Source organism: Cajanus cajan, chromosome 4 (genome assembly GCF_000230855.2).
Source record: "Cajanus cajan strain Asha chromosome 4, NIPB_CcT2T_4, whole genome shotgun sequence".
Taxonomy (NCBI): domain Eukaryota; kingdom Viridiplantae; phylum Streptophyta; class Magnoliopsida; order Fabales; family Fabaceae; genus Cajanus; species Cajanus cajan.
Window position 1 is genome coordinate 50,672,594 of NC_138520.1, and position 18,429 is coordinate 50,691,022.

The window sequence follows — 18,429 nt, forward strand, 5'->3', positions numbered from 1 at the left end:
CAAGGGTTAATGAAGTTAAGTCCTTCGATTCTTCTATTGCAGTAACCTTTGCTTGCCAAGATCTATCCAAGCATTGTAGAACCTTCAAATTTAGTTCTTCTTCTTCAAATTTTATACCAAGATCAACAAGGTGATTTATCAAGTGTGTAAACCATTTTTGAAAATCAGAAATTGATTCACCATGATTCATTCTCAACAATTCATATTCTATTATAAGAATATGCTTTCTAGATCTTTTTACATCACTTGTTCCTTCATGAGTAACTTGTAATGTGTCCCTGTAGACCCCTAAAATTGTCCGGGTCGGAAATAAAGCTTGAAGACTCTCGAAGACTGAAGGAAGATCAGCCAGAAGGACTCCTGGAAGGCCCTAGGAGGGTTCTCTGTAGGTCTAGAGGTCTTAGAATAGCTTAAAATAAGGAAGTGGAGGGAATGAAGCCCAATACGGCCGTACTGAACTTAATACGGCCGTATTGAAGCTTCAATACGGCCGCAGTGAACTCAATACGGCGTATTGAAGTTTCTGAAACTTCAATACGGCCGTACTAAAATCAATACGGCCGTATTGAAGCTTCAATACAGCCGTATTGAACTCAATACGGCCGTATTGAAATTTCTGAATTTCAATACGGCCGTATTGAACTCAATACGGCCGTATTGAAGTTCAAAAATTTCAATACGGCCGTATTGCTCCTGTAGGCCGTATTGCGCCTATTCCCTATAAATATGACGTCAATTGGACGTCATTAGACACTTTCACACTCAGTTTTGACTCCCTCCTTGAGTATTCTGGGGTTTTTGAGTATTCTGGAATTCCGAGCACTTAGCTTGGAGATTCGAACCTAGTCGAAGGGAAATCCTCCGGATTTCCATAGTTAAAAGTTTTTAGAAGGAGCGGGCGAGCTTGTAGAGCGAGGGAACGCCAAAAAGCTTCCCAGTTTTACTCAATATAAAAGCACGCTTCAAGAGGTTTCTTCTTAAATCCTTCCTTTTACTGCTTTCTGTGTGCATATTTAAACTGTCATCATGTAGATAGTTAATTTATAATCGCTTATAATAAATAGGGGTAATTCAGTAATTTTACGCTATTATTTTAGAAAATAATCTGTCATAGGGAACCCGAAAGGGGCGCTGTGGGGTGCTAACACCTTCCCCACGCGTAACCGACTCCCTTACCCAACTCTGGTTGTAATGGCCAAAGTTGATTTATAAAATCAATTGCCTTATCCCTTTTTCCAATGTTTTGAGTAAAACATTGGTGGCGACTCCACGAACCCTCCTTTTTGCGAAAACCACTAATCCATGGAGGGTCCCGCTTGGGATTAATATGGATTGGTGAATCATTTAATAAAATTGCTCGTTTGACAAGGTCTCAGTTTGAGAATACGTCATTCTAGCAATCCATATTTTTAAACAAATAAACGAGTCCAACCATCCTTCGCGAATGCCGAAAGCCCGTTCGGGCCGGTGGCGACAGATGGCGACTTCACTGGGGAAGCTTCGAGGGTCAGTCCCATTTAGTGACAGATTATTTTTAACAAATAATAGTTAAAAATTACTTTATTACCCCTCACTTGTATGATAACATGTTTATCTATTTGGCTTTAATAACTGTTGTATTTTTAAATTTACGCAATTGTTTGAAATAAAAACTGCACACAAACCTTTGCACACAACAGTTCCCTCTATACCCGGGGGCATGAGTGATTAACCATAGGGAGTGGATGTTAGTACGGCCGGTTGTCGAATGGGTCTATAGGTGCCCGTAGACCGTTGTCGGAAAACATCACTCAAGGTGATAACCATGAACTTGAGTCCGACGGTGCGTTGGAGCTTTCCATCGACCTACGACGAGAGGAATTGGGTCCCTATAATGGGGGCACCTTGGGGGCCTTTGACCAAGTGAGAACAGTTAGATCCTCCTTGAATATGCACTTTTCTGCAGGAGACCCCTACCTCGTGATTCGCTCGTGACTGTTCGTGGATGAGTGAATTGTTTGTGTAAATGCTTATGTGCAATTGTTTGTGCATTAATAAATAACCTCGTGATAAGGTCTAAAAAATAATCCCCATGCATGAAAATGTCATGACATGAGAGGAAAAACCAATGTGTGAAAATATAATAAAAGTAAGGAGCATAGGCATCATTATCAATAATACCTCATGCATCCTCATCATCATTTATAGGTTCACTAATACCCTCTCGATGTGAGTGAAAGAGACCCGTGACTATTGAGATTCTCCGTTGTGGAGAGATAATAGCCTAGGGAGGGTGATAAACTTTCATCTTAAAAAGGCAGCGCCTCAAAGATGAAAGATTATCAAGCTCACATCAAGAGTGTATTCATATCATAAATAAGCTAATTAGAATAAACATTCATTTTAGAAAGTGGCTGGTCATCTCTCTGTCCTCACACGCGCAAAGAAAATCAAGAAAATGGAAGCGCTAGAGGAACAAAACAAGAAGCTCACGACCGAGCTTTCACAGCTCAAAGAGCAGATGGCGCAAATGTTGGAACTCATGCGTCACCATAACATTCATGGATCTCATCACAGTGACCATGGGTCCCATCATGAGGGAGAGGAGGAGGAGCATGAAGAAGATCCTCCACATGCCATACCTCTTGGGGCTGGAATTATGATCAAAGAGCCCGAAGTTTCAAAAGAACAATTCCACGCCCTAGAGGATCGTTTGAGGGCTATGGAGGGGCATGACTTCGATATTAAAGATGCCGCCGACATGTGTTTAGTGAGGGATATTCAATTCCCTCCCAAATTTAAAGTGCCAGATTTCCCGAGATATGTGGGATCGACTTGCCCCAAGAGTCATCTCACCATGTACTGCCGAAAGATGGCTGCATATGCCACAAACAAAAAGCTCTTGATCCACTGCTTCCAAGAGAGCTTGGCTGATACCGTGCTCAACTGGTATATGCAGCTAGATGGAAATCAAGTATGTACATGGAGGCAGTTGGCCGACGCCTTTCTCAAGCGCTACAAATACAACATCGACCTAACACCTGATAGGTCAGATCTTCAAGCCTTGAGTAAGAAAAATGATGAATCTTTCAAGGCGTACGCCCAACGATGGAGGGAGTTGGCGGCACAGATAGAGCCCCCGCTGTCAGATAAGGAGATGGTGTCCTTATTCATCAACTCGTTGACTGGTCCCTATTACGATAAAATGATAGGGAACACAACGACACTCTTCTCGGACATCATCACCATTGGGGAAAGAGTGGAACAAGGACTTAAAAGTGGGAAGCTGGCTAAGCCTTCCCAATCATATGAAGCTAAGAAGGTCTTCGGGAAGAAGAAAGAGGGAGAAGTCAATGCTATAACCATACCCTCGGCTACTTCCACTTCGAAGTCGGGAAGATCGCAATTCACCCCTGTGAAGAAGTTTGATAAACTTCCGACCACTTATAGCGATCTCCTGCCGAAGCTAGTAGAAGCCAAACTTCTAGCTCATGTTCCACCAAGGAAGATCGACCCACCTTACCCCGATTGGTACAAGCCACAAGACAAATGTTTATACCATTCGGGGGCACCAGGGCATTCAACAGAGAAATGCCTAGCTCTCAAATACAAGGTCCAAAACCTTATTGATGCCGGGTGGGTCACCTTCGATTCGACAGCGCCCGACGTGAGCAAGAATCCTCTGCCAAAGCAGGAGTAGAGAGAAGAACAAGCCACGATAGGGCCCCTTCATATTTCTCTTTTAGGGACTCATGATCAGTACCCGAGATCATGAGAACCTTTTCATGTAAATAAGGGTTTTTGTACAGTTTTAATACATATCAATAAAGAGGCATTTTTCACATTATTCTCTTTTTTGTTCTTTTCTCTCTTTCCTCATTAACATTAATAATTCTAAACCTAAACAGAACCAATAAAATAATTATGTCTGTAATTGTTCACTCTGACCGGGATCCAAAAGTTGAGGATGAATGGGTTGAGTTGGACAGTGATGAGGAAACCATTTCTCCGGATCTGCAAAGATTGCTAGATCAAGAAGCTTGTTAAGAGAAATCGGAGACTATAAATTTGGGGCATGGCCGAGAGATAAAAGAGGTCAATATTGGGACCCATATCAGTGATGAAATAAGGACACATACTTCCGCTATGATTATAATAAAATCATTCTTCATTGCTTCTTTTCTTGCTTATAATAAAATTCTAAACCACATTATCTTTAACCCTGTTTGAATAAACATGAATGAGGTTAAAATCATCTTAATAATAATAAACCCACATCATTTTTATGTGGAAGTGTGTGTGACAACTTGGAGCACCTTCCCTTGGCCTTGACAAGTGCCATCATGGATAAAAATAAATCCTTCAAAATAAAAGAAGCTCGGCAAGAAACCCAAAAAGGGGTCTGCGCAAAAATAAGAGCAAAAGACCCGCTAGGAATCCCACAAAAGGGTGACCTAGGCAAAAGTTAGGGTTGCAAAAATGAACAAAAACAAAAGTCCGCTAAAACGCCACAAAAGGGTGTTTTAGGCAAAAATAAGGACAATCAAAAAACAAAAGAAATCCATGATGGTACCATGAACCGAATTCAAAAAGAAAGGTTCAAGAGCAGCTATCCAAGTTGTCAAAATCACAACGTCAATAAACAAAGATTTTCTTAACTTCATAAGTGTTTAATCAAGCAAGCCTAAACACATAAGCCTACCTTGGCCATCCATTCTTACAAAAACCATTTTTGAAAAATAATCCCCTCTAAAACACAAACTTCAAAACAAAAATATCTTTCCCTTCTTTTCTCTCTTGTCCCAAAAGATTTTAGAATAATCTAGTGGAAGCATGGAGAAATAAATCATCACTGATAATGGATCTAATCTGAACAACAAAATGGTGGAAGAACTGTGCCAAGAATTCAAGATCCAACACCACAACTCTTCCCCATATCGGCCAAAGATGAATGGGGCAGTCGAGGCAACCAATAAGAACATCAAAAAATAGTGCAAAAGACGGTTGTCTCATTTAAAGACTGACACGAGATGTTACCCTTCGCTCCTCATGGCTATAGGACTTCAGTACGTCCATTTACAGGAGCTACTCCATTCTCACTCGTTTATGGGGTGGAGGCAGTTCTACCCATCGAAGTCGAGATATTCTATCTAAGGGTAATCATGGAAACAAAACTTTCCGAGGCAGAATGGGTTCAAAGCCAATATGACCAGTTGAACCCTATCAAAAAGAAACGGCTGAACGCCATATGCCATGGTCAAGCCTATCAGAGGAAGATCAAAAAGGCTTTTGACAAGAAAGTCCACCCTCGAGTCTACCATGAGGGAGAGTTGGTAATGAAGAAATTACTACCAACTCAAAAAGGGCAAAATCGGAAAGTGTGCCCCAAATCACGGAGGACCATACGTGGTAAAACGAGCCTTCTCAGGAGAAGCATTGATTCTCACAAACATGGACGGAGAAGAACTTCGATACCCAGTCAACATTGACGTGGTAAAGAAGTACTATGCTTGAAGACGTTGCTTGCATAGGCCTGCTAGGATGAAAACCCAAAAAAGGCGTCCTAGGCAAAAGTTAGGGCAAAATAAAAAGCCCGCCAGTACAAGGGTACTAGGCAAAACAACGGCAAAATTATCCCCGCTAGGATACGTCCTAGGCAAAAGTTAGGGGCAAAAGAATAAGATGTAAAAGCAAAGCAAGCAACGATCGTTTGAATCGAAAACCAAAAGGCGGTTCAAGCGATTATCTTCTAGAAGCAAGCGTCTTGCAGCATCTACACTCCTGGCTCAGGCCGAAGCAATTAGGGGAACGTAAAGAGCAACAATTACAGATATAATTGTTAAGCCCAATGTATATAGCCTACCCTGGCCAGCCATTCTTCAGAAATTTCCTTCTGTATATCTTTCTGTAAAAACACTTGTGAATATCAATAAAAATATCCATTTGTTTCTTTTCTTTCTTGACCATGTGATTATACCTCTGAATTGGTTTTTCATAAAAATTGTACGAAATTCCATTAATAATCGGTCAATAAAAGAAAATTGGAGGGGTTCCTATAAAATCCATAATCTCCTACATAAAGGCTCACAAAAAATACTCCCTCGCGTCAATGACAGAAAGTCCTCCAAGAAGAAGAGGATAGGGAGAGCCACTCACTTTTCTAAATAAATGAACAAAAATAAAAAATTGTATTGCATTTGTGCATCACACACACATTAGTTGCACATTCAAAGACCTTATCATGAGGCAACTGCATAAAATAGAAAAAATAGAAAAAATTGCTTGTGTATGACAGCAGCAAACAAAATGCAAAGATTCAGAAAATCAACAACGTCATACAGAATAACTGAGCCTGGAGAGGCTTGCCGAAAGAATACTCTCAGAATAATTGAGCCTGGAGAGGCTTGCCGAAAGAATACTCTCAGAATAATTGAGCCTGGAGAGGCTTGCCGAAATAATACTCGTACAGAATAATTGAGCCTGGAGAGGCTTGCCGAAACAATACTCCCACAGAATAATTGAGCCTGGAGAGGCTTGTCGAAATAATACTCCTTCAGAATAACTGAGCCTGGAGAGGCTTGCCGAAATAATACTCTCTCATAATAACTGAATTTAATTTCTTTAGCACTTTTAATTTCTGTACAGCAAAAGCCAAAAACATAAAAAAGGCAAAATACAGAAAAAGCCAAATCAGAAGAAAAGGCAAAATACAGAAAAAGCCGAAAATAAAAAAGGCAAGGATATAGAAAATCCAACAAACAATTTGTACCGAATAACTAAGCCTGGAGAGGCTTACCAAAATAATACTCCACATCCTCCACAGTATGCAGAATAACTGAGCCTGGTGAGGCTCGCAGAAATAATACTCCCCAGAGGGAACCTCAGCTCAAGCTCACGGAAAAATCCCCAGCGAGAGCTATCAAAGCAAAATCGACGCAATCCCCAATGGAAGTGCGATCATCCAAACAGTATATACAAGTCAAAGGACTTCACACTTCCTCAGTGGAAGATAGCTCTCCGACTCAAAGCGCTGAGCGAGGCTAAGCCTGTAGAGGCTTCCTAAAAAATACTCTGGGATACGTAAGATCCCCAAATCCCCAGTCGCCTACTCAAGAGGCATTCCTACAAAAAGAAAAGATCAAAAATTTCAATAAATATTCCCCAAGCGGAATGCGGCACTCAGCCAAACACTGAACATCAAGATAATTCGCCTACTTAGAGGCACTTCTTCAAAAAGAGAAAATCGAAAAGATCAATAATAATTCCCCAAGTGGAATCCGGCTCTTAGCCAAACATCAAGCGTTAAGATGATACGCCTAACAGAAGAGGCTAATCAAAATGAATGACAAAATCCCCCAGCGGATAATAGCCTACACAGAGGCGACAAAAATCAGAAAACCCAAAAGAGATACCCGAATAAGGATAACCGGGATACTCCACCAACGTCCAAAGGACGTCAGCCAATCATAAGGCACTGCTCATCTCAGAAAGAGCATCTTCGTGTCTACACCCCAAGGAAACAGAAATTCCTCAATGGGCGCCAACTACTCAATGGAAAGTTGGGACACAAGAACCTATGAGTAACTGCACATCCCCTAGACGGATCCCTGCGTTATCCAGCCCTCAGTGGCATAAAAATCAAAAATAATCGTCGAAGCAGCATCGTGGACTGTGGAGACAAAATCAACATCCAGAATCCCCAGCGGATAACAGCCTACACAGAGGCAGTAAAATCAGAAAATCAAAAAGAGTTACCCGAATAAGGATAACCGGGATACTCCACCAACGTCAAAAGACGTCAGCCAAACATAAGGCATCGCTCAACTCAGAGAGAGAGCATCTGTGTCTACACCCCAAGGAGTCAAAAATTCCCATGGGTACCAACTAAGCAATGCAAGTTGGGACACAAGAACCTATGAATGACTGCACATCCCCTAGACGGATCCCTGCGTTATCCAGCCCTCAGCGGCACAAAATCAGAAAAACAAACCGTCGAAGCAGCATTGTGGACTGTGGAGACAAACTATACTCAACTACCTCATTTTTGAGAGGCAAAGTCTGGAGAGACGATACTCAAACGAAGTCTGGAGAGACAGTACTCAAACAAGGTCTGGAGAGACGGTACTCAAACAAGGTCTGGAGAGACGGTACTCAAACAAGGTCTGGAGAGACAATACTCAAACGAAGTCTGGAGAGACAGTACTCAAACAAGGTCTGGAGAGACGGTACTCAAACAAAGTCTGGAGAGACGGTACTCAAACAAGGTCTGGAGAGACGGTACTCAAACAAAGTCTGGAGAGACGGTACTCAAACAAGGTCTGGAGAGACGGTACTCAAACAAAGTCTGGAGAGACGATACTCAGAGTCTGGAGAGACGGTACTCAAGGTCTGGAGAGACAGTACTCAAAGTCTGGAGAGACGGTACTCAAACAAAGTCTGGAGAGACGATACTCAAACAAAGTCTGGAGAGACGATACTCAAACAAGGTCTGGAGAGACGGTACTCGAACAAAGTCTGGAGAGACGGTACTCGAACAAAGTCTGGAGAGACAGTACTCAAGGTCTGGAGAGACAGTACTCAAGGTCTGGAGAGACAATACTCAAGGTCTGGAGAGACGGTACTCAATCACCAGCGTCGCCAGAGGCACGTCGGTGTTCAACTTCCGGCTCGGGCGTCGAGTGAAGTTGACCCTGGAGAGGGTAAACTCAGCTACCGAGGATGTCAGAAGCGCCGAGGTATGCACCCACCTGGAGAGGCTACTCAACAATTTTCCACCGGAAGACATTACAAGTCAGAAGGTTGGCACATCACCCGGACAATTGGGTCAACTCCTTTACTTGTCAGCCGGTACACCAAAAGACCGTTTGACTAAGTAAAGGGGGGGCAGCTGTAGACCCCTAAAATTGTCCGGGTCGGAAATAAAGCTTGAAGACTCTCGAAGACTGAAGGAAGATCAGCCAGAAGGACTCCTGGAAGGCCCTAGGAGGGTTCTCTGTAGGTCTAGAGGTCTTAGAATAGCTTAAAATAAGGAAGTGGAGGGAATGAAGCCCAATACGGCCGTACTGAACTTAATACGGCCGTATTGAAGCTTCAATACGGCCGCAGTGAACTCAATACGGCGTATTGAAGTTTCTGAAACTTCAATACGGCCGTACTGAAATCAATACGGCCGTATTGAAGCTTCAATACAGCCGTATTGAACTCAATACGGCCGTATTGAAGTTCAAAAATTTCAATACGGCCGTATTGCTCCTGTAGGCCGTATTGCGCCTATTCCCTATAAATATGACGTCAATTGGACGTCATTAGACACTTTCACACTCAGTTTTGACTCCCTCCTTGAGTATTCTGGGGTTTTTGAGCAGTGTTCTGCCCTAGAAATCTCTCTGGGAGTCGATCCGACGAAGTTCTGGAATTCCGAGCACTTAGCTTGGAGATTCGAACCTAGTCGAAGGGAAATCCTCCGGATTTCCATAGTTAAAAGTTTTTAGAAGGAGCGGGCGAGCTTGTAGAGCGAGGGAACGCCAAAAAGCTTCCCAGTTTTACTCAATATAAAAGCACGCTTCAAGAGGTTTCTTCTTAAATCCTTCCTTTTACTGCTTTCTGTGTGCATATTTAAACTGTCATCATGTAGATAGTTAATTTATAATCGCTTATAATAAATAGGGGTAATTCAGTAATTTTACGCTATTATTTTAGAAAATAATCTGTCATAGGGAACCCGAAAGGGGCGCTGTGGGGTGCTAACACCTTCCCCACGCGTAACCGACTCCCTTACCCAACTCTGGTTGTAATGGCCAAAGTTGATTTATAAAATCAATTGCCTTATCCCTTTTTCCAATGTTTTGAGTAAAACATTGGTGGCGACTCCACGAACCCTCCTTTTTGCGAAAACCACTAATCCATGGAGGGTCCCGCTTGGGATTAATATGGATTGGTGAATCATTTAATAAAATTGCTCGTTTGACAAGGTCTCAGTTTGAGAATACGTCATTCTAGCAATCCATATTTTTAAACAAATAAACGAGTCCAACCATCCTTCGCGAATGCCGAAAGCCCGTTCGGGCCGGTGGCGACAGTCCCACATTTCTTTAGATGACTTGCATTGAGAAATTCTAAAAAAACTCATCAATAGACAATGCAGATGTTATTATGTTCTTTGCTCTATAGTCATATTGAGTTCTCTTTTTCTCATCATCACTCCACTCACTCCAATTTTTTTCTCTCTTTCCATCACCATTTTTGGTCATAAGGATATAGGGTCCATTTTCAATTGCATCCCACACAGCAATGTCAACTGCTTCAATGAAAATTATCATCCTAATTTTCCAATAGACATAGTTTTCACCATTGAAAACAGGAGGTCTATGAATAGAAACACCCTCCCCATAAGGTAGGTTACTGTTGGCCATTTTTGAAATCTTGATTAACACTCAAGAACCTTGCTCTAGATACTAATTGTTAGAAAAGAATGGCTCAATCCAAGAGGGGGGTGAATTGGATTCTATGACACTTAAAAAATTTCAGAGTTTTAAGGATCTTTATTTCAACTTAAACTTTTCTAATATGAATTCTCAAAGAAGTTTCCTGAAAGACTTGCCAATGGGAATGAGTCCTATACGCTTTCTTGATCAATCTTGATTAAGTCCAGTTTTAAGAACAACCAATATGCGATACTTTGATTCAGTTTAAAGAAATGTTAAGCATACAAACATATTAATCAAGTTCATTAAGATTTTGCTCAATGTAAGAGATAAGGGTGAGAGAAGAATGCACAAGTATTTTATCCTGGTTCAAGCACTCCACATGTGACCTACATCTAGTCCTCAATCATAACCTGATCAAGATTTGTTCCACTATCTCAATGAAGAAGTTTTATAAGCATACCACAGATGCATATACTCCTACATTCAAGATAACCACTTTCTTGCCCCCAAGAAAGCACTTCTTGTAGAAACCCACTACAAGAATTCCTTACCACTTGAGACACCTACTCAAGATTTTCCTTACACATTACACAAAGAATTAAAGGAACGAATTCACCTGGAAGCTGAAAAAATCAGACTGTGAATTCCAAACAAATCTTAATCTTTCTCTCCCAAGAATGTAGTGATAATGATGATCTCTTTTAAAGCATTTCACAAAATGTTTTTCTTCTTGGTTTCACAAAGAAAACACTCCAAGAAGGTCACAAAGACTTCACAATATCAATTTTTCTCTTTTTGATTCTCAGTTCATCTCACTTCTTAAAGTTTCAAAGTGTGAAAGTTATTTATAAAGTTTTCAAATCCAGATAATCAATTATTTTAAAGGATAATCGATTATTTTGTTCTTCATGATTTTTGGAAACCACTCAAGAACAGAATAATCGATTATTTTACAAGATAATCGATTATTCCAGAGAGTACTTCCTGGAATAATCGATTATTTCACAAATAATCGATTATTACAACAAGGCTCTTTTCACCTGTTGTTGGAATAATCGATTACACTTAATGATAATCGACTATTTTGAGTTAGCTTTCAAAAACTCAATTTTATACTTCAAAAATCTTTGCAAGTATTTTTAAATCATCATCATACTCACTCTCATTCAATTTAGATTAAGATTAACTCATGCACAAAGCATACACATGCAAAATAAACTAATCAAAACAATACAACACATAAGAACTCATGAGATACTTCTATTACACATCATGATATTCATATCTTCTTTTCTTGAATGGTTTCTGTCCTTGGTCAGCTTCAACTCTCAGAATCCATCCTTTGTTATCATCAAAACTCTCATACTCCAGGGCTGAGTTGATTCACTACTCCATGAATCTCAACAATATGTACAAATTAGCCTAGGCCAACTACAGGCCCAATTGCTAGCTTCAACTACACACTTTATTATTTGTCACCCCACTTCTACTACTAAAAGTATGAAAATGAATGACCCTTAATACAACGTCAAATGGAGAAAAAGTCTCCAAACAACATACCTTAAATCCTTAAGGGATGACCTATAAGAAAAGGAAAAGGTGCATTACAAATACCAAGGCAAAATACACCTATACAAGTATCTACTATATACAAGGTAGAAGAACTCAAACTATACAAGGTATGTATAATAGAGATTATAAGACTAAAAAAAGGAATCATACTAAATGCTCATATTGAGCATAGGTCTAAGAAACACCTCCTCTATAGAAGCCTCCTCTAGCCCCCTAACCATGGATCCTTGGGGATAAGATTTCCATCATACCCTCCCCCTAATGAAGTACTCCTACATACTAAGGTGTCTTGCCTGAAGTACCCTATGTAGTAACCTAGGAGCCTACAAGAAAACAAAGTGAATATAATAAGGAAACTACGTAGATAACCCTTGATAATATTATTTGTTAGGTACAACATGGAAGAGGGTGTAAAGATTTTAAAAGAGTCATATAATCTAATTTAGTCTTGAAGGGAAGTAGTTAAGTTAAGTTCAAAGAAGTTTGAACTTCCCTTAAGATCAAAAATAGAAAATAAGGCACCATGAGATGTATCTAATAAACAATATAATCCAAAGGTTGGGTGATTTATTAGAAAAACTAAAGTAGAAGAAGTTTTAAATAGACAATAGTTGTCTACCTTGGGCACCACCAAAGTAGTAGCATAAGAAGTAGAACTAGGTGAAGTCCACTTCTTCTTCACTTTTTCTTTTTGTTTTTATAGTGGTCTATCCTTTGAATAGGAGGAGTGACCCTCCTTCTTGAAGTTTTTCTTAGGGTAAGGGGTAGTTTCCTTCCTATAGTTATGCTTTCTTCTAAGTTGTTATTTTACCCTCACACAAAGTTGAACTAGTTCATTAAGGTCTCTATAGGGTAGTAGTTCGACCTTGTCCCTAATTTCTAGGTTAAAATCACTTTGGAACCTAGTAATGGTGGTTCTTTCCTCTTCCCTAATACCATCCCTCTTCCTATATTCCTCCACACTTTGGTTTCTTTGTTGGAGTCTTTGGAGCTTGTCCATCAACTCCCTCTCATAATAAGGAGGAATGTGCCTTCTCCTTAAGGCACTCCTAAGTTTATTCCAATATTTAATGGAAGGCTCTCTGGGTGACACCCTTACTACCCCAGCACATATATTGTAATAATGTAAATAAAACTAACGAATAAATTTTTCAACGTTGGTAAAAAGGGTTCACATAAAATCTTCATAATTGTTGTTCAATATCCAAAATAATTGAAAATAAAACCTAAGGGTTTACAAATTGTTTTCAAAATAATAAATACAACTCCAAATAATTATAAAAATCCATGTTCTAGAAATCTTCTGCCCCGATGTCACAATATCATAGCACACACACACAACTCAACTGTTGGCATTCTGCATGCCACTAATAGCCGGATCTTCTTCACCTAAAACATCCACAAATTGTATGGTGAGAAAAGAAAACATCTATATGTAAAGCACATAAGGAAACTCCACGACATAATCTCATCATAACTCATTACGTAACGAAATATTTACAACCATTTTTGCATATCATAATTTTATCAATCATGCACCACATTACATCACAATTCACAATCACACCAATCCATCACAAATCTTGCAACTAACACTATGCCAAGGTCACACCACCCCTTTAGCATCTCTTTCCTAAGGTCGTGCCACCCCTGACGTAAATGTGAATTGCCTCACACATCCCACACTATATCGAGGTCACCCTACACTATTCCAATTTTTATTTTCAGGGCAGTTTAATAATTATCTGGGCTTGGAATTAATTTTTGGAATTCAAGAGGAGCTTCCACGTCATCTGCCATGTCAATGCCACATCAGCAACATACTTACATTTTTGTTAACCTTGTATTATTCATTTTTGGCCAGACACATCCAGATGGGGGCCTAATTTCATTTTAGGTCATAGGAGTCTAGGTTAGGGCTGACTTGGTAGCCACTAACATGAACATTCTGATGTGACCACGTTTTGGAGAGCTCCCTCCCTTTTTGTTTTCACGTTTTTCCTTCTCTGTTCTGTATCTCCATATTATTCACGTTTTTGTTCCCAGTCACGTTTTGGGTTTTGGTGGTTGTATTTTGAGATTGCATTTTTGTTGAAAGAATATAGATTGTTAGTTTCATTTTCTTCTCCTTCTTCCTTGCATTTTCATTTTTATTTTTGTTGAATGGAAAGCTAAAACCCTTGGGGTTGGCTCTTTTAGCAGATTGTAATCTCTATTTGAGGTTTTATTCATATTTGTATCTGTGTCTGCTTTGTTCTTCTTCATTGAACCTCTGAAATGTTTTTGACACCTGTTCATGCTTAATGAATCAGGTTGGTTAATCTTGTGGGGAGGTTTAATGTTGTATATATTTTCTTAATTCGTGTAGGGAAATCCTGAGTTAATCTTCGCTTAGTTGGTTAACTCGGATGGAACAAGGATTAAGTGGTTGACAGAGTAATCTCATTGTGAACCAGGGATAAGAGAGTTACAATCCGAACAAGGAGCCAATCTATTTTACTTGTTGTGTTATCTGCATTTTATTGTGTTATAAACTAAAAAATCTGAACCAAACCCCTACCCCCTTCGTTTAAGCCTTTGATAGAGAAAAATGGTCCTTGGGAGACGACCTAGGACAACTTCCTAGTATTTCATTTAATTGTTTTTATTTGACCAGATACAACTTCGATCAAATTTGGCGCCGTTGCCGGGGACCATCAGTTTCTGTAAAAGGCTGTGTGGCTGTGTGTTATTTGTTTTGTTGTGTGTTTTGTGTTTTAGAGTCTCTGTTAAGTTTTGTGTGTTTTGAGTATATCAGTTTCAGTGTATTAGTTTATGCTTGCATTTTCGTGTCATACTGCATGTTATGTTGTGTAATTATGTTTGTTATTAGTCCCTTCAGGTCTAACAAGTTTTTCAGTTGAAGAATTCATGCTGTTGAGTCTGATGCAATTAGAGAACCAATGCAACAGTAAACGAATGGAATAGTAACTCGAGTTTGATTTTTTGGTGCATTTGCTGTCATATGTTTGTCATAACTGATCTTTATTGCATTCCATAGCTCATTGACCAATTATATTGATTCCATTTGGTGTGCTAAATCATTTTTGTGTTGTGTTTAGTTTCAATTCTAGCAAGGTCCATATGTGTAGAATCAGAAAAATTAGCTGAAAAGAATTTCTAGTGCGTTTTGTGGCTAAATTTCTAGTGCGTGTGCTCTGTTTTGGTGCGTGTTTGGTGCATGCTCTGTTTCGGTGTAGCATACTCTGTTTTGTCTCCCTACTACTCCTCTGTTCGGGTGCCAAAAATGTGGGAAAATGGTGCGGAAGTGTTCCAAATGTGGTGCAAAATCTGGTGCATTTTTGGTGCGCGTGAATAGTGCTGAATAATAGCTGAATTTTCCAATTAATTGTGATTTTTGGTTTTGATAGCTAGACTTGTTATTTTTGCCTCAAATTTTGTGTGGTAACTTCTTTCAACCTATATTTTGTGTAAAAAATAGCTAGGGCACATAGTTTGGTCAAGATTTGGAGATACCAAAATTTTTGAAAATAGTTTTTAGCAAAACATCAAAGGGCCATAACTTTGGCCCTGGTTATCGAAATTAGGCAAACTTTTTTTTCATTTTGTGTAGAAAAAAAAAATATCTATCAAACCCAAATGTCTAGCCCCAACTAGATTTAAAAAAAAAGGTCGTTTACTATTTTTTTTTTTTCTATTTTTGAAGTTTTATTTCCCTATTTTTCAAAACTTTTCTTAGGTAGTTCATATAGCTAGGCTTTGAAATTTGGTCTCAAATTTTTTGTGCTAGTTTCTAATGATTTTAGGATGATATTGGTGCATTATTTTTTATGTTTTCTGAGTTTTCATGAAATTCCCATTTTACCCCTATTGTTCACGTGTCCTGATGCATGTGTTGCATGTAGTGCATGACTAGGAGCAACCCAAGTTTTTTGCATCCATTCGATCCTGAGATTGATAGGACATTCCGTAGACTAATTAGAGAGCATATCATTCCATCTTTAGATAGTGATAGTGATAGTCATAGTGTAAGTGTTGCATCTGAGATTGATTCAAGTCAACCAGAAAACATGGGTGAACAACCTTATAATGGACCTCGTGAGAGGACTCTTAGGGAGATGGCTACACTTGATTTCACATATGAGAGTCTATGCATTCAATATCCTGAAGATGATGTTCCTTTTGTGCTTAAAACTGGATTAATCCATTTGTTGCCCAAGTTTCATGGTCATGCAGGTGAGGATCCACATAAACATCTGAAGGAGTTCCATATTGTTTGTTCTACCATGAAGCCTCCTGATGTTCAAGAGGACCACATTTACCTGAAGGCATTTCCACACTCATTGGAGGGAGTTCTAAAGATTGGCTGTATTATTTGGCTCCTAGGTCCATCACTAGCTGGGATGATCTGAAAAGACTGTTTCTGGAGAAATTCTTCCTTGCCTCAAGGACCAATGCAATCAGAAAAGATATATCAGGGATCAAGCAACTTGGTGGAGAGAGCATATATGAGTACTGGGAGAGATTCAAGAATTTGTTTGCAAGTTGTCCTCACCACCAGATTTCTTAGTTGTTGCTGTAATATTTCTATGAAGGGCTGAATAACATGGAGAGGAGTATGATAGATGCTGCAAGTGGTGGAGCACTTGGTGACATGACCCCAGCTGAAGCTAGGAACTTGATAGAAAAAATGGCCTCCAACTCTCAACAATTTAGTACCAGAAACGACAATGCAATTGTCATCAGAGGAGTTCATGATGTGGCCACTGATGCAGATAAAAAGCTGGAGAGTAAACTTGATGCATTGGTCAACCTGGTGACTCAACTTGCTGCAAATCAAAAATTTGCATCTGTAGCAAGGGTCTACGACCTTTGTTCTTCAATTGATCATCACACAAATGTATGCCCTTCTCTGCAACAGTCAGGAGTAAATGAGCATCTAGAGGCATATGCTGCAAATATTTACAATAGACCTCCTGTCCAGCAACAACAACAGCAGAGTTATGACCTCTCCAGCAATAGGTACAATCCAGGTTGGAGAAATCATCCCAATCTTAGATGGTCTAACCAACAACAGCAACAACAACCATCCTCTCCCTTCCAAAACAATGCTGGTCCCAACAGATATGTGCCTGCCCCTATCCAACAGTAGCAACAGAGACAACATGAAGCTCCTGCACCACCAGCTCCTCAACCTTCTACTTCTGAACCTTCATTGGAAGAGTTAGTGAGGTAGATGACTCTTCAAAATATGCAATTCTAGCAAGAAACTAGAGCTTCCATTCAGAGCTTGACCAATCAGATGGGGCAGATGGCTACTCAACTTAATCAGGAACAGTCACAAAATTCAGATAGATTGCCTTCTCAGACTGTGCAAAATCCAAAAAATGTGAGTTCCATCACATTGAGGTCGGGGAAATAGATTGACATACCCACTGCAGTACCTCCACCCCCATCAGCATCTGTACATGTACCAGTGCCAGTACCAGTTCCAGCATCTACAACACCAATTCTGATTTGCAGCAGCCTCCTATCCCTCTTCCATTTCCTCCTAAATTGATTCCAAGAAAAAATATGGAAGAGGTGGATAAGGAAATATTGGAGACCTTCAAGAAAGTAGAGGTGAACATACCTCTGCTTGATGCCATAAAGCAAATCCTGAGATATGCAAAATTCTTGAAGGAGTTGTGCACTCATAAGAGGAAAATGAAGGGAAATGAGAGAATCAGCATGGGCAGAAATGTGTCTACTTTGATAGGTAAATCTTTTTTGCACATTCCTAAAAAATGTAAGGACCCAGGTACTTTCTGCATACCTTGTATTATTAGGAATAACAAATTTGAAAATGCCATGCTTGATTTGGGTGCTTCTATAAATGTCATGCCTCTTTCCATTTTTAAATCTCTGTCTCTTGGTCCTATGCAACCTACGGGTGTGGTGATACAGTTGGCAAATAGAAGTGTCACCCACCCTACAGGTTTCATTGAGGATGTCTTAGTTCGGGTCGGTGAACTGATTTTTCCTGCTAATTTCTATGTGCTTGATATGGAGGAGGGATTCTCCGATGGATCTGTCCCAATCATTTTAGGCAGACCATTTTTTAAAACAGCCTAAACTAAGATTGATGTGTATGCTGGTACATTGTCCATGGAATTTGGTGATAGTATTGTCCATTTTAATATTCTTGATGCCATGAGACATCCATCTAAAGACCATTCTGTTTTTCATGCTGAGATACTTGATGATGCTGTTGATGAGTATGCTTCTAATTTTTATTCTTTGCATGATAAGAAACATTGTTTTCTATCTTATCTATATAATTCTCTTGCATGCACTGAATTTGATTATGTATCCGATTGTGATTCCTGTTCCAAAAATAAATCTGATTTTGTATCTGATGATTTGGGTGTTGTACCTTTGGATATTAATTCTTTGGAGTCAGAATGCACTA

The 18,429-nt window shown here is 39.6% G+C and overlaps 1 non-coding gene across 1 annotated transcript; it reads right to left on the reverse strand.

The window, feature by feature from the left end:
* Positions 1-16,436: 16,436 nt before the first annotated feature.
* On the reverse strand, positions 16,437-16,542 carry LOC114915539 (small nucleolar RNA R71). Its single transcript, XR_003803615.1, has one exon. It is a non-coding gene; the product is annotated as a small nucleolar RNA R71 (small nucleolar RNA).
* Between the last annotated feature and the right edge of the window lie 1,887 nt (positions 16,543-18,429).